Consider the following 25786-nt stretch of genomic DNA (forward strand, 5'->3'; position numbering starts at 1 on the left):
TAAGTTCGCCAGAAACTCCAATATCCAGTTACAAGGCGATTTGTAGAAAAGTGATTCCGAAAACCATTCACAATGGAGAAACGTTCAGTCCACATCGCGGCCAGTGTGGCAGCATGTAATTTCAACGAAGACTTCACAGGCATTACGGAAATTATGAACGTGATCGGACTTGGGAGCAGACCAGAATGTTACAACTTCTGCACAAAAGCGGAGGAAAAGCGCACCAACACTGGACTCGCATTCGGGAGGACGACGGTTCAATCCCGCGTCCGGCCATCCTGATTTAGGTTTTCCGTGATTTCCCTAAATCACTCCAGGCCAATGCCGGGATGGTTCCTCTGAAAGGGCACGGCCGACTTCCTTCCCCATCCTTCCCTAATCCGATCCTATGACCACGCTGTCTGGTCTCCTTCCCCAAACCAACCAACCAAAAGCGCACCGAGCGAGCAGAGCGGCAGATGAGAGAAGCTGCCAAAGAGATGCGCAAGACCACCGTGGTCACGAGAGAGATGGGAGAGGACACGATTTCTGGTGTGGGAGGGCTGTTGTACGGTCCAGGAATCGCTGGCTGGAAGTACATTCATCGTAACTACAAAAAATGTAACCCAAAACATCAAACGCGTTTTTTTTTTCGAAACCGTAGTTTTCAAATTGGCTGGAAACATAATTTGAGAACGGTAAAGACGATTTTGATCGGAATTTGATGCCAGCATTCTCAACCGAATTCTAAAGCAGTATACGGGCCGTTTTGCGATATCTTGAAAAGCCTTTTCTCGATGAACACTTTTGTCTCGATATTTCGTGCTAAGAAAGTGACACATTTAAACATGTCACCACTTCGTTATAAAATAATATTTTTGAATTACCCTTCGTATGCTTGCAAAAAATACATTTAAAATGGCTTATATAAAATTATTTTGTTAGACGTCCAATACGAGAGCTAGCTGAATTCCCACCCATGACCGATGTTCCGGCTGCAAGGGGTCGTTCCACCTGGTGCAGCAGTTACAGGGAGACAAAAACGATTTCGTGAAGCCGAAAGTGTAAGGAATAAAACTTTATCATCAGAATTAATTTTCATTTTATTAGGGAAAAAAAATCACGAAATCACCTACTTTCATGCGTTCGAGGAAGGCTAGTCCCCGTAAGTTCAAAGACCTGTTTCATGCTGGCTCTCTACTCTTAGGCTATCCTGTGCATGCCTCTTCAGCTCTGGTTAACTACTGCACCCTACACCCACTTGAAACTGCTTACGGTATTCTAACCCTGGTCTCCCTCTCTACACTCTCCCCCCCCCCCCCCCCGTTACACACACACACACACACACACACACACACACACACACACACACACACACACACACACACACACACACACACTTCACTGCATAATAACATCAACGTTTGATGTATCATACATGGTACATGAACCTCGGATCGAAAAATCACAATTACAAAAGCACACACACGAGTACAATACCGAAGAATATCACTTTGCAACTGAAGGTCAACGACATAATAACGAATGCCAGCAGATCACCATAAAAAAGAATATCATACGCCAAGCCCAACAGAGAGGGATACGAACATCATAAAAATTATTAAAAACAGACATCTCGTTTTCAATGAAATTTCTCCGTGCACGCTTGTATTTACAGCTCTTCTCCTGGGGGGTCGTACATTGAATTCATGACCAATTCAAGTTAATTCACCAAGACCCAAATGTTCATGTATATCTGTATGATTACCCTGCATTTCAGAATTAAGTGGCTGGCAGAGTGTTCATCGAACCACCTTTAAGCTACTTCTTTACCGTTCCACGCTCGAACAGCGTGTGGGAAAAACGAACACTTAAATCTTTAATAGAGTGAAATTTTCACTCTACAGCGGAGTGTGCGCTGATATGAAACTTCCTGGCAGATTAAAACTGTGTGCCGGGCCGAGACTCGAACTCGGGACCTTTGCCCTACGCGAGCAAGTGCTCTACCATATGAGCTACCGAAACACGAGATACTGGCAGAAGTAAAGCTGTGAGTACCGGGCGTGAGTCGTGCTTCGGTAGCTCAGATGGTAGAGCACTTGCCCCCGAAAGGCAAAGGTCCCGAGTTCGAGTCTCGGTCGGGCACACAGTTTAATCTGCCAGGAAGTTTCATTAGGTAAGTTGTTGGAAGTGCTTAAGCGTTGGTGAAAATCTCACTTCTGACCGCACAAAGAGCTCTAACCGCAGAACACTGCACGGAACACGCGTTGTTGCAGTGCTGCGATACAGACCGTATATCTCCCTTCGAAGACGATGGCCAAGACGCCGTCTCCAAGTCCGTACTGCTCGATGGCTGAAGGCAAAGTTCCGTCTCGCCGCAATTCTCCCGTCTCCCACGCGTACGAAAACGCGGGAAAAGAATACTCAGTTTCGGCCAATGTCGAAAGCTCAGTCATCGCCGAAATCCCTCCAACGGCATTTCTGAGATCTACCCAATGGTCGAGTAGGTCAGAACGCCCCTAGGCCAATGATATTCCCGTCTTCGCCACGTGTTGCTCAGCACAGGTGGCTCTGGATCCCGGGCTACCCCCAAAAGCGCCGTATTGTCCCGCGTTTCCGGTGACCGCTGTCTGCCACCCACGGCGGCCCGGCGAGCTACGGCCAGCTGCAGCCTTTATATTCCACGATTCTCAACTTCCGACACTTTTCACCAGCGCTTTAAGTTAGTGACTTAAACTTGCAGACATGCGGGGAGTACTGCTCGAGAGTGCCTCATATTTATCATAATTCGATAGAGTCATGATCTGATGCCCTTGCCAGTCCCTTTATTATTAATACTAATGTTGGTAAGCTAACGTGTAAGTGCTCGTGTCCTGGCACCTTACACAGTGCTGTACTCATTCTTAGGTCACGTGTCTGTATCTCGTTTCTGTCGGCACTGCTTAATAAAATAGCAGCGATCGCCTTCCACGTTTTCTGTAATGACGCAAGATTTCAAAACAATGCAAAGTTTACGAACTGAAATTACTCTCCTTTAAAAAAGCTGTGTTTAAAAATGAAAAATTTTGCCAATGCTACTATGCATATTATGGTATGTCCATTTTTTCTCTGTTACCAGTTGAGTCGAAACAAGGCCCCGGGAGTAGACAACATTCCATTGCAACTACTGACGGCCTTGGGAGAGCCAGTGCTGACAAAACTCTACCATCTGGTGAGCAAGATATATGAGACAGGCGAAATACCCTCAGGCTTCAAGAAGAATATAATAATTCCGATTCCAAAGAAAGCAGGTGCTGACAGATGTGAAAATTGCCCAACAATCAGTTTAATAAGTCACGGATGCAAAATACTAACTCGTATTCTCTACAAACGAATGGAAAAACTGGTAGAAACTGACCTCGGGGAAGATCAGTTTGGATTCTGTAGAAATATTGGAACACGTGAAGCAATACTGACCCTACGACTTATCTTAGAAGCTAGATTAAGGAAAGGCAAACCTATGTTTCTAGCATTTGTCGACTTAGAGAAAGCTTTTGACAATGTTGACTGGAATACTCTCTTTCAAATTCTGAAGGTGGCAGGGGTAAAATACAGGGAGCGAAAGCCTATTTACAATTTGTACAGAAACCAGATGGCAGTTATAGGAGTCGAGGCACACGAAAGGGAAGCAGTGGTTGGGAAGGGTGTAATACAGGGTTGTAGCCTCTCCCCGATGTTATTCAATCTGTATATTGAGCAAGCAGTAAATGAAACAAAAGAAAAGTTCGGAGTAGGTATTAAAATCCACGGAGAAGAAATAAAAACTTCGAGGTTCGCCGATGACATTGTAATTCTGTCAGAGATAGCAAAGGACTTGGAAGAGCAGTTGAACGGAATGGACAGTGTCATGAAAGGAGGATATAAGATGAACATCAACAAAAGCAAAACGAGGACAATGGAATGTAGTCGAATTAAGTCGGGTGATGTTGAGGGTATTAGATTAGGAAATGAGACACTTAAAGTAGTAAAGGAGTTTTGCTATTTGGGGAGCAAAATAACTGATGATGGTCGAAGTAGAGAGGATGTAAAATGTAGACTGGCAATGGCAAGGAAAGCGTTTCTGAAGAAGAGAAATTGTTAACATCGAGTATAGATTTAAGTGTCAGGAAGTCGTTTCTGAAAGTATTTGTAAGGAGTGTAGCCTTGTATGGAAGTGAAACATGGACGATGAATAGTTTGGACAAGAAGAGAATAGAAGCTTTCGAAATGTGGTGCTACAGAAGAATGCTTTAGATTAGATGGGTAGATCACATAACTAATGAGGAGGTATTGAATAGGTTTGGGGAGAAGAGGAGTTTGTGGCACAACTTGACTAGAAGAAGGGATCGGTTGGTAGGACATGTTCTGAGGCATCAAGGGATCACCAATTTAGTATTGGAGGGAAGCGTAGAGGGTAAAAATCGTAGAGGGAGACCAACAGATGAATACACTGAACAGATTCAGAAGGATGTAGGTTGCAGTAGGTACTGGGAGATGAAGAAGCTTGCACATGATAGAGTAGCATGGAGAGCTGCATCAAACTAGTCTCAGGACTGAAGACCACAACAACAACACCAGTTACAAATAAAAAAACCTGTTATAATTGAGACTAAACAAATACCGAAAAATACCGGTTATTCAGAACTAAAATACCGGTATTGGTTTTTAAACCAGCCTATTTTCCCATTCCTAGCGCGCAGCCCTTTCTGCAGATTCTTCCGCTGGGCCGTACTATCCGGAGACCGGTGCGGCCAACACAGGAACAGGAGGCAGGCACGTGGAAATCACAACATCTGGCTGGCCGCCGAATTAACGCGTGTCTCGCGGCAGAGGCGTCCAACGGGCCGGAACATCGCAGCTAGGGACAGTCTGGCGGTCAATCGATGGCCGCTCTCTGTGGTGGTGTGGAGGAGGGAGGAGGGGCGGGGGAAGCTGAGAGCGCCGCGTTTACCAACAGCCGGCGCCGCTCTGTCACCAGTCGAGAGCACTGCAATAAAAAATGAATAAATAAATAAAGCGGCCGGCGACGCAATCACGGCGGCAGCCAACACTAAATTCCGGCCGAGTGCGAAATCCAATTACCGGCCCCGAGCGCATCCAGCGGCAGCTGCACCGAGTATCCGACATCCAGAGCCGGCGTTTCAGCAGGCGGCACGGCGCTCAAACCGGCAACCTGCCTACCTCTCTCCATGACACGTCTATTGTTTTCTGCTTGCTCTCTCCTCTTTTGTCAGTACTAAAGGACGAACACGCTCTTTGGCTGCCTACACAGTGTCTCCCAGGATGAATCCTTAATATTCAAGAATATGGCAGGAATGATCATTCGAAGCATGAAGATCTAGTAAGCAAGGGCTCCAAAATGCATACCTGAAGAACTATGAGCACTACATCCTCAATAGTGTGAAACAAATCTTTTCTACTGCAAGCTCTTTGCTTTCTATGTTTTGGGAGGATATATGGACCAGAACAACAACAACAAAAATCCAGTGATCATGGTCATGTTGTAATGGTACTTTAATTACATAACCATTACGGTACCTCACGTGAACCTCTCGATACCAGCAGTATTCTACTGTGTTTCTGTAGAATAGTTAACATATTTCTGAGACAACATTCAGATTTGATTTCATTAATGTAGAGGTACTTTGATACATAGATATGTTTATATTGCAATGATATTATTCTTACGTGTATTCTTTATTTTGTCATTATGATCTTTGACGTACTTCTAACTCTGATTTTTGGGCGCGTAAGCGATTATTAGTTAGTTAGTTGTTAGAGAGTCGGACAGCCCGCATCTCGTGGTCGTGTGGTAGCGTTCTCGCTTCCCACGCCCGGGTTCCCGGGTTCGATTCCCGGCGGGGTCAGGGATTTTCTCTGCCTCGTGATGGCTGGGTGTTGTGTGCTGTCCTTAGGTTAGTTAGGTTTAAGTAGTTCTAAGTTCTAGGGGACTTATGACCACAGCAGTTGAGTCCCATAGTGCTGAGAGCCATTTGAACCATTTTTTAGAGTCGGACCTTGAGAAGGTCAAGCCTTGGACGTCATGTTGGGAAGACTCATAACGTAGTCAGCTTATAAAATGTGAACTTTAACAGTGAGGAAGATGTTTGCAAGTATGTTTTGTATTGTGAAGTCATGTTTTGTGAGTTACGTAATACTGCAATAAAAGCAATTAAAAGGAAGTGTAACAAATTCGGAGTACTGATTATTTTTTTTTTACATCACTATTGTGCTAACTTTGAAAGGTTTAATCTTCAAGAATGGTTTGTGAAGCGCATCTACAAAACTTTTGAATATAGCAGAATAAAACCTAGGCCTCTTTGCAAAAAAAATGGTTCAAATGGCTCTGAGTACTATGGGACTCAACTGCCGAGGTCATTAGAACTAGTTAAACCTAACTAACCTAAGGACATCACACACATCCATGCCCGAGGCAGGATTCGAACCTGCGACCGTAGCGGTCTCGCGGTTCCAGACTGCAGCGCCAGAACCGCGCGGCCACTTCGGCCGGCGCCTTTTGCATCCGAGCTTGGAATCATCACCACCTAGATTTGCGACGATTGAGCCATGATTTTACAACGAGACCAGCGTGGGAAACACGAAAAGATGAGTGCCTAGTTTATTCATTATTACATGAAATAACTTTATTAATTGTGCTCTAATGACGCCTGCCACATAATAACTTTGTTGTTGCCCGAAAATGCAGTATTTAGCAGCGTGAGCAACACCACATTCATTAAATTCTTACCTTTGTGGTGGTCGGGTTGTTAGAATGTCTAAGGAGCTCTGAGGACTTATTCAGGGTAAGAGATTTTTCTCACTAGCGATGATGAATAAGTGCTAATAGCTCTTAACGTATGCATTTTGTAACCCATTTTAACAGACATTTTTGCTTCGAATAATCGTTCTGTATGCCTGAATATTGACAGTTCATCACGAGACACACTGATTAAGACGTGCGATCAGTTTGGGTTTCAGAGAAACTTAGGACCACAGAAGGTAATGCTGACCCTACGGTTCTCTTACAAGACAGATTAAGGAAAGGTAAGCCTTCATGCACAGCAGTGGTAGTCAACTTGGCTCCTACTACCCATGAATCGGCGTTCCAGCTTTCACTATAGGGATTTTTAGAACATTTTTGATTTCATAAAACTTCCACAAAGTATTTGGTAAATAATTACTATTCTATGCTTTAATTCGCTGGAGATCTGCTTTATAAATATTATTAAGTTATTTTCCTACTTTATTCAATTAACATTACTGAGGAACAGATATTTAGTTAGAAAATTTTTCTATTAACAGTGATGTAAAAGTGGACGATACATAGAAAAGGTTGACTACGCCTAATTTATAGCGCTTCTAGATTTCAAGAAAGCTGTCGACTACGTTCACCGGGCTATAGTCTTTAAAATTTTGGAGCTAGTACCGATAAAACACAGGGAGCAAAATGTTATTTATAACTTGTACAAAAACCACAGGCAGTTGTAAGAGCCGATCTACATGAAAGGGACGATGTGGTTGAGAACAGAGTGACACAGGTTTGTAGCCTATTCCCATTGTTATTCAGTCTGGACATTGAGCAAGCTTCCAAGAGCATAACACCACCAGTGTACGTGTATTATAACTTCTGATCAATCATTGCGTTTGTGTTTGTTGATATCAGGTTGGTACGTATTTTGAACTGAGTGTAGGCACCACACTCGGTCCGTTACATCAAAGCAGGTCAGCGTCCACATTTGTGCCTGAGCTCTTACGCGTTAACGCGACCCAATTTTAAGGTGTTGTGCACGTCATGTGTGTATTTATTCCTAGAGATATGCTGACTTCGTGAATCATGCCTAGATAGTTCAGTCGGTAGGACACTTGCCCGCCAGAGACCAAGGTCCAAAGTTGGAGTCTCGGCACGTCATAGTGTTAATCTGCCACAAAGTTTCAGTTCAGTGTCTGTTTCAAAAATAAAAAAAATAAAAACAGCCCGAAGAACGACATAGTACTTCACGAAATTTGATCCTGTTCTGGATCCAAGCAAAAGTTAGGGCAGTACGAGAACTTTTACCTTGCACTGCCTCTCCCTATTGTTTTACGAACTATGTAAATCTGGCTGCATTAGCTGAAAGGCAGAAGCGCCTCGTCGTCAGTAGATACATAAACGAAAGGCTAGCTTTAGGAAGGTATTTCCTTTTTCAAGCTTGTTCCTAAATAATTCTTAATTCTCAGCCAGAACATTCCAAACATTATTATGACTGCACTAGGCTTCATTCAACAAAGCTGAAGGCCGCAGCTGGGTGTCGTGTGATGATGATGTTTGGTTTGTGGGGCGCTCAACTGCGTGGTTATCAGCGCCCGTACAATTACCCAATCTTTGCTCAGTCCAATTTCGCCACTGTCCTGGATGATGATGAAATGATGAGGACAACACAAACACCCAGTCATCTCGAGGCAGGGAAAATCCCCGACCCCGCCGGGAATCGAACCCGGGACCCCGAGTGGGTGTCGTGTGTCTACCAGGTGTACCGGTATGAAACTAGCGTTTTTTTTTTGTGAAAATGAAACACTAATTTTGAATTGAAAAGTAAAAACATTTTATTGAAAGTACTGACCATTGCTTTCTACACATTTTGACCACCTTTCTGGCAATTTATGGACACAACGCCAATAGAAATGTTCGTCTTTTGAAGCAAACCATTCAGACCCCCAATTTTCGACATCTTCGTAGGAATCGAAGTGTTCCTCAGCCAATGCGTGTCCCATTGATGAAAACAAATGGTAGTCGGAAGTGGCCAAGTATGATGAACACGGCGGGTGGGGTAGCAACTCCCAGCCAAGTGTTTTGATTGTATCCTGAACCAGTTTTGCTTTGTGTGCAGGTGCATTGTCGTGTAAAAATACTACTTTGCTATGTCTTCTGGCCCATTCTGGTCTTTTTTCGATCAATGCATAGTTCAAATTGATCATTTGTTGTCTGTAGCGATTAGTATTCAGTTTCAACGGGTTTTAGAAGCTCATGATACACCACACCTTTCTGATCCCACCAAACACAGAGCATTGTCTTCTTGTCGAATCGATCTGGTTTTGCGGTCGATGTTGATGGTTGTCCCGGATTAACCCATGATTTTCCCCGCTTAGGATTCTTAAAATAAATCCTTTTTTCATCGCCAGTAACAATTCGATGCAAAATTGATTTTCTTTCACGTCTTTGAAGCACAATTTGACAAATGGTTTTTCGGTTTTCCATTTGTCTTTCATTCAATTCATGTGGCACCCATTTTCCACACTTTGGGATCTTTCCCATAGCTTTGAAACGGTCAGAAATCGTTTGTTGTGCAACATTTAACATTGCTGCTATTTGCTTCTGACGAAAAGTATCATCTTCATCCAATATTGCTTGCAATTCGGCGTCTTCGAACTTTTTTGGTCGTCTTCCACGTTCTTCATGTCTTACATCAAAACCATTATTGGCTCAAATGGTTCAAATGGCTCTGAGCACTATGGGACTCAACATCTGAGGTCATCAGTCCACTAGAACTTAGAATTACTGAAACCTAACTAACCTAAGGACATCACACACATCCATGCCGGAGGCAGGATTCGAACCTGCGACCGTAGCAGTCACGCGGTTCCGGACTGAAGTGCCTAGAACCGCACGGCCACCCAAAACCATTATTTCTGAACCGTTGAAGCTATCTTTCGCATGTTGCTTCTGATAGAGCATGATCACCATATGCCTCTAAAGCATTCGAAGCGACTCTGCAGCACTTTTTTTGAAATGAAAACAAAAAAATTAATGCTTTCCGCAAATCACCACTTTCTGGTACGAAATCCGACATTGTTAACAAGATAAAAACATATGATGATGTTTGTTCCATGACTTGATGTATATCTTTGGCAGATGTCATACCAACCAAAAAAAATTAAGGCTCGTTCACAACAAATGTTCCCTATCGACACATTTGTATCTTAACGCTCATTTCATACCAGTACACCTGGTAGTATGGTCGCAGAGAGGTAAGGCAGTTTTAGTGTGTGTCAGTGATAGGTGTTTGCCACTGGCTGGAGGCGCAACAGTAGCGGAGAGGCTGATATTAGGTCGTTTATAGGTCTCTGGAATTTTCTCGGTGGACGGGCGCCTCCCACAGACCGTCCCACGTGGGAAGCCGCCGACTGCGCTGGCAACTGTACACACTGAATCCTTCAGTGAGCGCGTGGAACGTAGCGGTAGGCCTGTGGAGACCCTTCCTAACGGTACCCCACCTGCGCCGCCTGTTTCGCCCCACAGGCATTACAGACAGACGCTCTAAAAGAGGCGAACACAAGAATAAGCAACAAGGACGCTATTTTGTCAAAGTCGACATGTTGAGAAACGTGGCTGTTATACTAAGGTTTATAATTTATAAAAAAACAGCTACCAGCCACATGTATGGTTTAAAAAGGTTTATTATCTTCAGACCATGACCGGTTTCGGATTTTTCTTTACAAATCTATCTTCAGATGGCAGTTAACAAGCATTCTAAGTTGGACCTAGTTTTGTTTTTGTTATTCGTTTGCTGCACTGGGAAAGAAAAGAAATATTTTTGTTGTCATATCGGTAATGGTATTTTTACAAAAGATTTACTTCTTTTACAAAATCTAATTGCTCATGAGATACTTTTCTGTTTTAAACTTAGTAAACGTGCTGGTTATTGTACTTACGAGCTATATAGTTCTGCCTCGAAAACATAAACATAAACGCACGAATATTTCGTCTGACAGAACTATATAGCTCGTAAGTACAATAACCAGCACGTTTACTAAGTTTAAAACAGAAAACTATCTCATGAGCAATTAGATTTTGTAAAAGAAGTAAATTTTTTGTAAAAAATACCATTACCGATATGACAACAAAAATATTTCTCTTCTTTCCCAGTGCAGCAAACGAATAACAAAAACAAAACTTGGTCCAACTTAGAATGCTTGTAACTGCCATCTGAAGATGTATTTGTAAAGAAAAATCCGAAACCGGTCATGGTCTGAAGATAATAAACCTTTTTAAACCATACATGTGGCTGGTAGCTGTTTTTTATAAATTATAAAGCAACAAGGACATTCCGCGCGCGCTTCACTCTCTACTCGCCCCTCCCCAATCCATCCAGGCTGCCGTTCCGTGTATCAGTCAGAGCACCTGAAAAGCGTATGTGCCAAGTAAACCACGCAGTCCCAACACGGCAGTAAGGCGGACCGTAGAAGAATGCCGCTTCCTTCTCATTTGTTCCCTCGTCATCTGAGGAGAGCTCGTGGCGAAGTGTGTTCTTGTATGACGTTTACTCCACTTGGCCGGGTGACTCCGTAAACTGCGCTTGTAGATGCTGGTATTTTGCTTTGTTCCTGTCAGAGACAGCAAACAACTTGGAAGAGCAGCTGCACGAAAGGGACACTATACTGAAATGAGATACAAGACGAAGATAAACAAAAGCAGAGCAAGGATAACTGAATTTAGCCGAATTAAATCGGGTAATGATGAGGGAATCAGATTACGTAATGAGAAGAAGTTGGAAGATGGGTTTTGCTATCTGAGCAGTAAAATAAAATGATGATGGCCGAAGTAGAGAGGATTTAAACTTCAGACCGATAATGACAAGAAACGTGTTCCTGTAGAACGAAATTTGTCAACATCGAAAATAGATTTAAGTTTTAAGGCGGCTTTTCGGAAGGTATTTGCCTTGAGTGTAGGCTTGTAAGGAAGTGAAACGTGGAGAATAAACAGTTCTGACAAGAAGAGAATAGAAGCTTTTGAAAAGTGGTGCTACAGAATAATGTTGAAGATACATGGGTGGATCATGTATCCGAGAAGGAAGTACTGTATAGAACTGGGGAGAAAAAAATTCGTGGCTAACAACATCCCCACTTTTAAGCGCCACATGTTGCAATTAACCACCCATATACCCACAGATTGTCACAACAATCACATACTGCTACACAAATTTATACCACGATAAAATTTCATATTGCTTATTTTGCTTACCTCACAAAATTCAGCATTATAACAATGGTATACGTCATACATGTTTAATATTATCGAGTGTGTAAACTGTAATTTACAATGCAAAACATATTCATTGCACAATGTAAGTTAACAGTGCTCAGACAGTCCAGACTGTAGCATTATAAGCCATAATACTGTAATGTTACGTATTTTAATTATTTATTGTCCACTGCGTAAAGTGTAATTTGCAATGTTAAAAAGCACGCTGGATGCCCAACATTCTGTACACGTGGATCGTACCCTTATTTATAACTTCCGGCTACCTAAGAACTAGTGTCCCTTGCGGACGCTCTACAGTTCTTTCCTGAAAGTGGCCCAATAAGCCGAAAACTAGTTAGAAATAAACAAAATTCAATACATCAAAAACTTTTTATTGAATCATAAATATGGAATTGTTCTACCAAGAAGTAACTGAAGAATCAATAAATAACAAAATTGTGTCATAACTTGACTAAAAGGAGGGATCGGTTGATTCCGAAACACCAATTAATCACCAATTTAGTATTGGAGGGAAATGTAAGGAGTATAGGTCCCGGACGGAGATCAAGAGATTAATACAGTAAGCAGGTTAAAATGGATGTAGGTTACGTTAGTTATCCATAGATGTAGAGGCTTGCACAGGTTAGAGCAGCTTGGAGAGCTGCATCAAAAACTAATCTTCGTCCGCAGCTCGTGGTCGTGCGGTAGCGTTCTCGCTTCCCACGCCCGGGTTCCCGGGTTCGATTCCCGGCGGGGTCAGGAATTTTCTCTGCCTCGTGATGACTGGGTGTTGTGTGATGTCCTTAGGTTAGTTAGGTTTAAGTAGTTCTAAGTTGTAGGGGACTGATGACCACAGATGTTAAGTCCCATAGTGCTCAGAGCCATTTGAACTAATCTTCGGAATGAAAACAACATTTTACCTGATAGGTTCCCGACATTACGCCGGATGATATTGTAAAAACCGCACAATATTTCAGCGAGACAACTGCCCGCTATCTTCAGGTGCTACTGTCGCGTCGCTGAAATAGTGTGCGGTTTTTACAATATTATCCGGCTAATTCCCGGGAACCTATCAAGCAGATGCAGCGCCGGGAAAGCCTCAAACAGCACATCAGCATTTTACTTTGTGGTTTTTTACGACAGGATCCAAGTGGTAAAGGTGATTTTTGTTTATTATTTTAATATTTGTTATTTTTGTTACTTCTATTTCTTTTCTAAGTTTAAGGTTTTGACCGAGTTACTATATGTGTAGTAGGATTTTTGGAGTTTCATGCTTATCGTGAGTGGGGTGGTACCTACTGAGGCGATAGACTGGCTCGCTGTTAGAGCTGCCAGTTGCACAGCAAACATTTTTCAGTCAGATCTTTGAGACGATTTCTCAGGGGCTGTACTCCGGCAGTTACGTGGAGGTCGGCTGTCCTGAAACTCGGACCAAGTTTAGGTCGCAACGGAGTACTTTGTTGTAACTATGGCTTGCCGAGAGTAATGGAAGTCCGACTCTTGCAGTCGGAGCGTCCAGCAGGCTTACATACCGGAGCCTTTGTAAGACAGCAGCCCGCACAAGTTTCACGTCTGCAGCTCGGAGCCCCTTGCGTCTTCTCATCAGCACATTACTACTTCGATTTTAAGTTACTATCCCTTGTTTTTAGCATTCCGTACATCGACTGATAAAAACGGAACCCTAATAGGAGCGCTTCGTAGTCAGTCTGTCTGTCTGTCTGTCTCACTGTTCAATACCCTTTTTCTCACGAACGGGCAGAAGTATCAGGTTCAATTTTGTGTCATGGCTCAAATGGCTCTGAGCACTATGGAACTTAACATCCGAGGTCATCAGTCCCCTAGAACTTAGAACTACTTAAACCTAACTAACCTAAGGACATCACACACATCCATGCCCGAGGCAGCATTCAAACCTGCGACCGTAGCAGTCGCGCGGCTCCGGACTGAAGCGCCTAGAACCGCTCGGCCACAAAGACCGGCTAATTTTGTGTCATATTAAGGTCTCCGGCCACTTGGAGATGTAAAAAACTGAAGCATCTAAGTCGACACAATCAAAAGACACGGCCATCTATGTCACATATTTTGATACTCGCAAACTCAGCCATGAAAACTTACAGAATACCTCCCGTTGATCTGGAATCACAAAATTTGGCAAGGAAGCAAGGTTTCACAATACAATCAAAGGAAAAAATCCTGAAGTTGTCAATCTGTAATTACATCAAACGAAAAAAAAATTCATCTGTTATCAGACTGACTGACTGACTGACTGACTGACTAGACCCCTTTTTCCTCCCTGAAGTTGAAATTTATCACATATTGAGGTCTATACTCCCTCGGTGATGTAGAAAATGTTAAACTTTTAATTCAATGCGGTCGAAGGTATGGCCATTTACGTCATATATTCTCACACTCACAAACCCACTCATTAAAACGTAGATGGTACCAGGTCATGACATTTGCCAAGAAGAAAGCTTTCACAGTACAAATAAAAGGAAAGAATCAGAAAATTGTTCATTTGTAATTGTATCACACAAAAAAATTTCTTTTATCATTTGTTACCCGATTTAAAACTTGAAATTAGAATGTTATCAAAAGTTTGGAATACTTGGTGCCGATATCTTGCCAATATCAAAGGCGGTAACAGGCAAAAATCGCCGAGACCTTTGACACCCGGAATGGATGAACTGTCTATATACGTAACGAAGTGTTTTGTGCGGAACCCAAAGTGCGCGAGTGCTCATTGTACGGGATGTAAGGAGTAAGCAGTACCTCAATCGCAGGAAATGAGAAGCCCCATCTTGAACAAAATTTGTACCTCCCCCCCCCCCCCCCCCTCTCTCTCTCTCTCTCTCTCTCTCTCTCTCTCTCTCTCTCTCTCTCTCTCCTGTGCCTCTCCGACTAATTTAACCAACTTATTCATGAACCACAATGACAAGCAATACTGAAAAATTGGTCGAGCGACTGTTTTGTACGTCACCTTCTCCCTGTACGAGTTATCTTTCCCTACGATTCACCCAACCAGCCTGGCATCGCTATAAAGACGGCTATTTTTATGTGGTCACTGCACTTTAGCTTGCTCTAGATTTTTGCTTCTGTGTCTTTTCTTAAGGCAGTTTCTGTTACCAATGACTTGGCAATAGTGCAATCGGACAATGGAGCATTTCTTCGCCTATTTTTGCGTAATAGGTTACACATATTTACGCAGAGTGTTAACTGGCATTCTTTGTAACAGTCGTCATTCTAAATGTCGATACGTTGCAACTGTCGCATATGCAACAGCATCCTCCGCCAACAGCCTCACGAAAAACATAAAGAAAGGAAATTTGGAAATTTGTGGTAAGGTCTTATGGGACCAAACTGCTGAGGTCATCGGTCCCTAAGCCTACACACTACTTAATCTAACTTAAACTAACTTACGCTGTGGACAAACGCACACACACCCATGCCCGAGGGACGATTCGAACCTCCGACGGGGGAAGCCGCACGGACCGTGACAAGACGCCTAGACTCCGCGGCGTAAAGGAAGGAATATGGGTTTAACGTCCCGTCGATATCGCGGTCATTAGAGACAGAGCACAAGCTCGGATAGTGTCAAGACTGTGGAAGGAAATCGGCCGTGTGCATTCAAAAGAACCATCCCGGCATTTGCCTGGAGCGATGTAGGAAAATCACGGAAAACCTAAATCAGGATGGGCGGACACTGGTTTGAAACATCGTCCTCCCGAATCAGAGTCCAGTGTGTAAGGTGGCTGTAATTTCGCACCTTACAAGCACTCATCTACATACTTTGCCGTGATATACAACCGGAATTAGGTATCCTTTGATAGGTTGTACATCGTATATACGAATATTTAAAGAAGACTGACGTTGTCACGTACACCTTGTACATAGTTGTTAACGCTTATTGCATGAAAGGTGATTGAGTGTCTTTATTATCAAAACGGCGTAATGAATGATTGCCTACACTAGCAGAGATTGGAACGCCAGTGTAAATAAAAAGGCAGGCGTAACTCAGGCCCTAGGTCGAAAAGCCCGCACAGGTGTGTGGGTCCTGCTTAACACAGGAAGTAGCCCTAGCCGGACGGTCGGGGCACCTGAGCCCCGAAGCACAACAGAGTGGCGGCTGGCCGGTGTTGTAGCTAGGCCGGAAGAATAACCAGAAACTCTGAAAATCTTGGACGCAGCTGAGAGGAACAAGGAAGCGTTACCTCGGAAATCACGCAGGCTTGGTTATTTGCAATGATTTTTACTCTGAGAAGCGTACCAGTGTATGAATTCCTAATTAACGGGGATTGGTACTTCGTCGCAAACTTTCCGCGCTGGACGATAAAAGACTAAAATATGGTTGGTCGGCGTCCGGAATAATCTGTAGAGAGGGAGAATATTCCGTGGTTCCGACAATATGATTCGCCTTCTGCAGTTACGAGGGAGGGGAGCCGAGCTTTGCTGGGAAGCCAGCGGTGGAGAGAACGAGGTGTTCCGTTTTGAGCGCCCGTGTGTGACGGTCGCTCAGTATCACCTTTTGTTGGTACAGACGGACTTGCTGACTTTGCTCTCAGGAGATTTTGTAGTTAGAACGGTTAGGCACTGTACTGTTGCTAAATTATACGATTCTGGACTTCGCCTTCGGGTAGGGAGTCGTCGTTGAGTACACAGTGATTGAGAGGACTTCTGTCTATACTCACGTGAAGACGGTATCTGAATTCCGTCCTTGTGGCTGCGAGTTCGCGTTTCTTGTCTGTAGAATACAGAGAGGAGAAGACAGTATTAGATTATACTAGTCAGAGGACCGCCTTATGCCGCCTTAGTGTTTGAATGAGTTTATTTTGTGGCTGGAGTTCTTAAATCGCCGCAGACCTGTACGAGAACCATCAGTCCGACGCACCGGACGCAGTACAAACGGGGATATTGCAAACTGCTTCGGCTTATTAGGGCTATAAGGATAAACAGCTGTGATCACGTAAGTTTTATTTCCACTGAGGTTGCATACCACTTTAGGTCATCTTTGAAAGTTGTCTCTTCTAGTGTTTTGTACATAGATGATGCCAGTCATTTCGCGTTATTTATTATCATCTCGCGTAGTCATAAAAAGGGGCAGATTTGGGCAATTGATCAGTAATATTAGTTAGGAAGTACAAACATTTGTAATATAAAGGAGTTTTTAATCTACAATAAATGTATAAGCAGAATCAACATTTATCGTTTAGTACTTACTAGTTCCCTTAATCATTGATTTATGATTAGGTTGTAATTTATATGTTAAAGAGATCCTAAGATCTGCTTCAGAGGGTAGTCAGACAGGGCCAAATCTTGATTTTCGCGTTCAGAATTTTCCGTGCGCACTCTCATTTTACACCCGCCTGGAGCAGCATCTTGGAAGTGTGCTGACCACTACGCCACCTCGCTCGGTAACAACCTCACGGAGCTTCAAGTGTTATCCGTCGTGCGCTACACTTCAAACAGTAACGGCATAACAACACGCAACTGAGGTACTCCCGACTTTTTATCGATGAAACACGACTTAAGCATCTGGATTTCAAGGTAGGGACTAACTGCAGACCTAGCACTGACACATCTTATGCCAAGACGATGCATGCGCCTGCATACTTCGTGCAGAATGCAGTGACTTCTCCCGCCACACGAGGTGGGTGCTCTGGCAATATTCACGCCGGTCAGGACCTCCGCAGCGCGCTCGTCGTGGCAATTCTGGGGACACGCTGGCGCCGCCACAGCCAAGAATAGTTTACACCTCCTGGCCATCACATAACGGACGCCCATACAGGAATGGACTACAGGCTGGGCCTACAGCAAAGTCACCGGAGCGGCAGACTTCTTCCCGCCCACCGCGTTCCATGCAGAACTCGGGGTATTAACGCGGCGGCACACGGACCGTGGTTTTAAACGTCGACGTTGAGCGTTCCGAGTTCAACGTGCTCCTTAACGCTCAGAAATAACGCGACTTGTGCATACGGTACGTGGGCCCCAACGTGGTATACGCGATCGCAACGCACTCCAGCGGCAGTTGTGGGATCAGTTCGTAAGTTAGCTCTATTAAAAGGCACATTTCCTCCATTGTTCATATCCTAGTCACGTTGTTTTATATCTAATACACACATATAAAAACTTCTCTATCGATGTATATGTTTTAAGCCAAAAAGGAAAGTACCATGCCCTATGAATAAGGACACAGACTTATAATAAAAGCTCCATTACAGACAGTGGGACACGAATTTGCTATAGTTCTCCAAATAAGATAAACACTATTTTATCTTCCCCACATTTTAGTAAAAGCCTAAAGTCATTCTTACTTGATCACTGTTCCTACCCAGTAGCTGAAACTTTACAACATGTAAATCACGAAACTCAAAAGAAAAAGGAACAAAATATCTTTATACAAGTAGCGCAAGCTGACCTGTAGATTAAGCCAATCGAACAAACTCACTCCGCAGAAAAAGGTGAACTTATATTTACATAACATCAAGAATTACAGTATATACTTACATTAAACTAACAATAAAGCATCACAACCTATTATATACGCGAATATTATGAAAAAAATATTTAGACTTCAAAGAGATGCGAACCACCATCAGATAATGTAGCTGGTTTTGATTCAGTAACGCTACTCACTACGCTCAAGTGATACCTACTCATTTAGGGACTTCTTACAAGACCTTACGACATGCTAAAAGCTTTAATCGTATCTATGTTACTAACTGAAACTTAATTATAACAAATTGTACCAAGAACAATATGTTTTTCGTGGGTCCTCAGCGTGTCGCTACCTTCAAATGATATACTCTCATAATACGCACGTTACAATAATTCTTTTGCCACGAATATGGTGTCTCTCATTATTTTATTGCAACGAATCACGTAGTTAACAATAGGTTTTCGAATGATTCCCAGTTTGCTGGTGCTCAGTGTAGGCTTGAACTGAATGCCAATGTGGCGCCTCACAGCTCAATGCTAAAGGGAGATGGCGTGCATGTGACGTAGGTGGCGTTGTGCCATCTGATTGGTCAACGCTCAGACGCACGCTCAGAATATCTGACATGCCAGATATTGCTCTGCACGTTCGGAAAGACTCCCGAACGTGCTATTCCACGCTATGACGTCACAAACTCGGCACGCTCAACGTTCGGATGCACGGTCCGTGCGCCGACGGCTTAAGAAACAACATCAGCATACGAAACGTGGGCCCCAGCATGGTAAACGCGATCGCAGCGCGCAACTGCGGCAGTTGTCGGCTGTACCTGGCTCGAAAAACACACTGTTTAGGAAATGGAAAGGCGTAAAATTTCCATATTTGCTCTATTAAAACGTACATTGCCTCCCTTATCCATTGTTTGTTATTGTTGTGGTCTTCAGTCCACAGACTGGTTTGATGCAGCTCTCTATGCTACTCTATCCTGTGCAAGCTTCTTTATCTCTGAGTAACTACTGCAAACCACATCCTTCTGAATCTGCGCAGTGTATTCATCTCTTTGTCTCCCTGAACGGTTTTTATACTTTACGCTTCCCTACAATACTAAACTGGTGATCCTTTGATGCCTCAGAACCTGTCCTACCAAAGGATTCCTTCTTCTAGTCAAGTTGTGCCACAAATTTCTCTTCTCCCCGATTCTATCCAGTAGCTCCTCATTAGTGACGTAATATACCCATCTAATCTTCAGTATTCTTCTGTAGCACCACATTTCAAGAGCTTCTATTCTCTCCTTTCTACACTTTTTATCGTCCATATTTGACATCCATACATAGCTACACTCCACACAAATACTTCCACGAAAGACTTCCTGACACTTAAATCTGTACTCGATATTAACAGATTTATCTTTTTCAGAAACGCTTTCCTTCCCATTGCCAGTCTTCATTTTATATCCTCTCTACTTCGACCACCATCAGTTATTCTGCCCGCCAAATAGAAGAACTCATCTACTACTTTAAGTGTCTCATTTTCTAATCTAATTCCCTCAGCATCAACTGATTTAATTCGACAACATTCCAATATCTTCGTTTTGCTTTTGTTGATGTTCATCTTATATCGTCCTTTCAACATCTTGTCCATTCCATTCAACTCCTCTTCCAGGTCCTTTACTGTCTCTCACAGAATTAGAATGTCATCGGCTAACCTCAAAGTTTTTATTTCTTCTCCATGCATTTGAATCCCTATTCGAAATTTCTTTTGTTTCCTTTACTGCTTGCTGAATATACAGATTGAATAAACGGCGATAGGCTACAACCCTGTCTCACTCCCTTCCCAACCGCTGCTTCCTTTTCACGCCCCTCTATTCTTATAACTGCCATCTGCTATCTGCTTAGCCATTTTGCACTTCCTGTCGATATCATTTTTGAGACGTTTGTATTCCTTTTTGCCTGCTTCATTTACTGCGTTTTTGTATTTTCTCCTTTCATCAATTAAATTCAGTATCTCTTCTGTTACCCAAGGATTTCTACGAGCCCTCGTCTTTATATCTACTTGATCCTCTGCTTCCTTCACTATCATCTCTCAAAGCTGCCCTTTCTTCTTCTACTGTATTTCTTTTCTCCATTCTTGTCAATCGTTCCCTAATGAACACTCTGAAACTCTCTACAACCTCTGGTTCTTTCAGTTTATCCAGGTTCCATCTCCTGAAATTCCCACCGTTGTCCATATGATAGTTAAAATATTCTATCTCTAGTATACATAAATATGGACTTTAATATACGCGAACATGTTAGATACGACAAAAAGGAAAGTACCATGCCCAATGAATAAGGACATCGGCTTATAAAAGTTCCATTACAATTATTGTGACAGAACTTTACAATAGATCTCGACATAAGCTAAAAATTTTTTCATCATTCTCACTTTTAGTAGAACCCTAAGGTTATTCTTACTTGATATCTGTTCCTATACAGTAGCAGAATCTTTACAACATACGAAATATAAAACTGGAAAGAAGAAAGAGCAAGATATTTTACTCCAAGTACGGCAAGCTATCTTTTAGATTAAGCCAATGGGACAAACTCAGTACTCAAAAGACCGCACTTTTGTTACGTTGTTGTTGTTGTTGTTGTTGTTGTGGTGGTGGTCTTCAGTCCCGAGACTGGTTTGATGCAGCTCTCCATGCTACCCTCATTTAACCATACAGTAAAGCTGCATGACCTAGGGAAAAATTACGACTGTAGTTTCCCCTTGCTTTCAGCCGTTCGCAGTACCAGCACAGCAAGGCCGTTTTGGTTATTGTTACAAGGCCAGATCAGTCAATCATCAAGACTGTTGCCCCTGCTACTACTGAGAAGGCTGCTGCCCCTCTTCAGGAACCACATGTTTGTCTGGCCTCTCAACAGATACCCCTCCGTTGTGGTTGCACCTACGGTACGGCCATCTGTATCACTGAGGCACGCAAGCCTCCCCACCAACGGCAAGGTCCATGGTTCATGGGGGGGGGGGGGGGGTTGTTACGTAACATCGAATATTATAGAAAACACTTAAATTGAGCTAATAATGAAGTATCAGAGCCTATTAGAAAACGCGAATGTTAGTAAAAAGTATTTTGATCCCGTAGGGTGTGAACCATTAACACATTACCTGATTCATTACAATACTACAACGTGACTCACTGCGCTACACCGACCATGAATGTCTGATGACAATACTTAGCATATTACCATCTCCTGAAACCTTTGATCGTAGCCATTTTACTAATGGACATTTAATTATAACAAACTTTACTAAGAATAACGCATTTTCGATGGATCCTAAATGTTCCGTTGTCATCCTCAAACGGCATATTCCCACACTACGCAAGCTACAATAATTGTTTAACGAAGTATGCGATGTTTCTCGTCATTTTATTACATTGAATCGTACAATGAACGACGCTTTTTCCAGAGATCATCAATTGGCTGGTGCTCAGAAACGCCATATACACATATGAGGGTTAACTGAGAGCCAATATAGCGCCTCGCGACTCTGTACTGAAGAGAGATGGCGTGTAGGTGACGTAGGCGGCGTTCTGTCATCTCACTGGTTTGTGTTCAAACGCACGTTCAGAATATCTGACATGCTAGATATTGTTCTGCACATTTGGAAAGACTCCTTAATGTGCTATTCCACGCTATGATGTCAGACATGCGAGAAGCTCAACATGTGAATGGATGGTCCGTGTGCTGACGCATTGACACCTCTAAAGGACGTCCGACAGTGTGGGAATATTTTAGACATTCGAATCAAAATTTTACTTCGAATTATTTCCATGGCACCTTTGTGGCCAACGTGCTTGCCAGAACCGTGCGATCAGCAGACACCACTGATTTCGGTCTTCTGGTAAATAAGCGAGCCACTCACTCATGCCTGCTGGAGGCCAACATGAGACATGAGAAAGGAGTCAGCGTCCTAGAGGGCAGAGCACAGCCTAGTCGCTCTCTTCGTTTCAAGTTTCGCGACAGAGCAGACGCTCTCTCGTGGTCCAGTTTTCAGATCGAGCAGACACCTCCCATCTTCCTTCGTCTCTCTCGTTTTCGAGGTTGCTACAGAACAGACAGCTTAGGCTGTCCTCCTCGACTAGCCACCAGCTAGCTTGAACTTTAACCCCCCTCCGCCTTCTTCCATCCATCCCTCTTCCCATTTCTTTATTGAACTATCACCCAGAATGGCGGACGCCAATGTAGTCCGGCCTAGACGAGCCCCTATGTGTCCAGAGTACCGAGAATACAACCAAACTTCAGCGTATTGCGGTCTTATTTTAAAAACTTCCCTGGCGACGCCAATCCTCATATTTCTAGACTACGCTCCATTTCGACAAACCCACTCTCCTGATCAACAAGCAGAAGTGCTCTCTTCTACTGGAACCGAACGTGAGCCAGCGAGACTCACTTCACCTGTTAGAAAACCTGCTGTGTACCATGTCAAGGAGAGGAAAACGCTAAAGTCTAGGAATGAAGTTATAATGAAATCTAGACCTTTCTCTGCTTACAGGCATTGATAAATATCAACGGGGACAGTTGAAAAATCTGTGCCCCGACAGGGACTCGAACCCGGGACCTCCTGCTTACATGGCAGACGCTCTATCCGACTGAGCACCGACGACACAGACGCTAGTGCGACTGCAGCGATTAAGCTCTAGCACGCTCCCCGTGAGACCCAAACGGGTTCGAGTCCCGGTCGGGACACGCATTTTTCAACTGTCCGCGTTGTTATTTATCAACGCCTGTAAGTAGCGAAAGGTCTAGATTTCATTATAACTTCATTCTTCGAGAGCTGCAAGATCACCAATGATATCTGTACAGACACCAGCTTCATCTGAAATCTCGGGGTCTACTGGTCGTCGGCATTTCAAATGCATGGTGAATAATGATACACCTGAGGGAAATGGCAACAAGGGTTGGGAAGGAACATCATGTGCACTTAGTGTGTGTGCGTGGGGGCCTCATTCAAGGGCTAATCCAGCAGCCATTGAGGGAACAGGGTACAACCAACAGCAGACTGCAACGTTGGAACAAACAGCACCTATCGTTTCGGCTCCAAGGTCATACTTCGATCGTTCCAGCGACTGTCAGAGAAGGTAGGGAAGACCAGAATCGCTCACGAATGTCAATGAAGCTCACAATTTACAGCATTGTCCCCAGAAGTGATGGTGAACCCCTGGTACAGATGCAGGTAGAAGAAATGACCCAGAGACTTCGAAAATACTGCGACAAGCTAGACCACAACTTCTTAACTTGTGGCGCAGGCTTGAGAACCGTAGAGACCCTCTAAATAAGGCAGTTGGGCTCTACACATCAGTCTACACTTTGAACTTAGCCCAAAGGCCGAGAAGCGATGGGACTCCTGTCCACATAGGTGTTTTTGTGTCAGTTGCTCACAAGCGTTTTGTCATTAGCCGACTCTCCATCTATTCCAGTTAACGATATCTGGAGGGAAATGGAATCCGCAGAAATGCCCCCTACAGTGGTTCCGCCGAAGCTCTGGTCATTTTTTGAATAGCTCTCAAAAAACAGTGGAATTCTCATAACATTAGGTACAAAAGCTGGTTAAAACTTGAAATTCACAGCAGTGACTGTTTTGGAGAAAAACTAAGTGTATATCAAACAATAAAAAAAATTAAGACGAAACATAATCCATTACTGTGACAAGAGTGAGTTCGGTGAGAGTATGTTAGCTTTTTTTTGTTAGCTGACGAAGCTACAATCTCGTGTATGCGGGCATGCGCAGTCTGCTGCATTCTCGAGATTGTGTAACTACACACTAGGCACAGTCATTGGAGCTACTGATCCAGTCACGACGTGGTTGGTGACTGATCAACACGCAAGCACAAAACGCGCAACCACAGCGAGTAGTCGATTTTGACCAAAAAATCGGTCGTGTAAAACGGACTTAATGAAACACTATGGTTAGACCCGTCACACCGCAGCGGAGGCCTGCGGAAGAGCATCGAGCCAGCCGCTCACTGAACCTCTGCGCATGCGCGTAGCTTCAGCGTGGCTATGCAAGCAGCGCATGGGGCTTTGGCACCAGGTGTGAATCCATTACACTGAGGTGACATTTTAAGGAGACACCACCAGCTTGAACGACTTTGGTATATGGCTTCATAGGGTTTGCGCTTCACTCGAATCATAGCATCAGCTCTTACCACCTGAAATTGAGACTCTGACCAGACCACGGTTTCCCAGTCCTCTAGGGTCTCAAACCGCTATGGCTGCGAATCCAAGAGAGGCGCTACAGGCGATGTCGTGCTGTTAGCAGCGGCACTCACGTCAGCCGTCTGCTGCCACAGCCCATTAACGCCATATTTCGCCGCACTGTCCTAATAGATACGTTCGTCGTACGTTCCACGTTGAGTTCTGCGGTTATTTCACGCATTGTTGCTTGCCTGGTGGCACTGACAACTATATGTAAACGCCACTGCTCTCGGTCATTGAGTTAAGGCCGTCAGACACTGCGTTGTCCGTGGGAGACGACGAAGGCTATGGTTGTGTGGAAGTACCATGGGCCACGCGCTAGGGAGGATTCAGTGTGTGTGTGTGTGTGTGTGTGTGTGTGTGTGTGTGTGTGTGTAAATACCATGGGCCACGCGCTAGGGAGGATTCAGTGTGTGTGTGTGTGTGTGTGTAAATACCATGGGCCACGCGCTAGGGAGGATTCAGTGTGTGTGTGTGTGTGTGTGTGTGTGTGTGTAAATACCATGGGCCACGCGCTAGGGAGGATTCAGTGTGTGTGTGTGTGTGTGTGTGTGTGTGTGTGTGTAAATACCATGGGCCACGCGCTAGGGAGGATTCAGTGTGTGTGTGTGTGTGTGTGTGTGTGTGTGTGTAAATACCATGGGCCACGCGCTAGGGAGGATTCAGTGTGTGTGTGTGTGTGTGTGTGTGTGCGTGTAAATACCATGGGCCACGCGCTAGGGAGGATTCAGTGTGTGTGTGTGTGTGTGTGTGTGTGTGTAAATACCATGGGCCACGCGCTAGGGAGGATTCAGTGTGTGTGTGTGTGTGTGTGTGTGTGTGTGTGTGTAAATACCATGGGCCACGCGCTAGGGAGGATTCAGTGTGTGTGTGTGTGTGTGTGTGTGTAAATACCATGGACCACGCGCTAGGGAGGATTCAGTGTGTGTGTGTGTGTGTGTGTGTGTGTGTGTGTGTGTAAATACCATGGGCCACGCGCTAGGGAGGATTCAGTGTGTGTGTGTGTGTGTGTGTGTGTAAAAATACCATGGGCCACGCGCTAGGGAGGATTCAGTGTGTGTGTGTGTGTGTGTGTGTGTGTGTTTGTGTAAATACCATGGGCCACGCGCTAGGGAGGATTCAGTG

Source organism: Schistocerca cancellata, chromosome 9 (assembly GCF_023864275.1).
Source record: "Schistocerca cancellata isolate TAMUIC-IGC-003103 chromosome 9, iqSchCanc2.1, whole genome shotgun sequence".
Taxonomy (NCBI): Eukaryota; Metazoa; Arthropoda; class Insecta; order Orthoptera; family Acrididae; genus Schistocerca; species Schistocerca cancellata.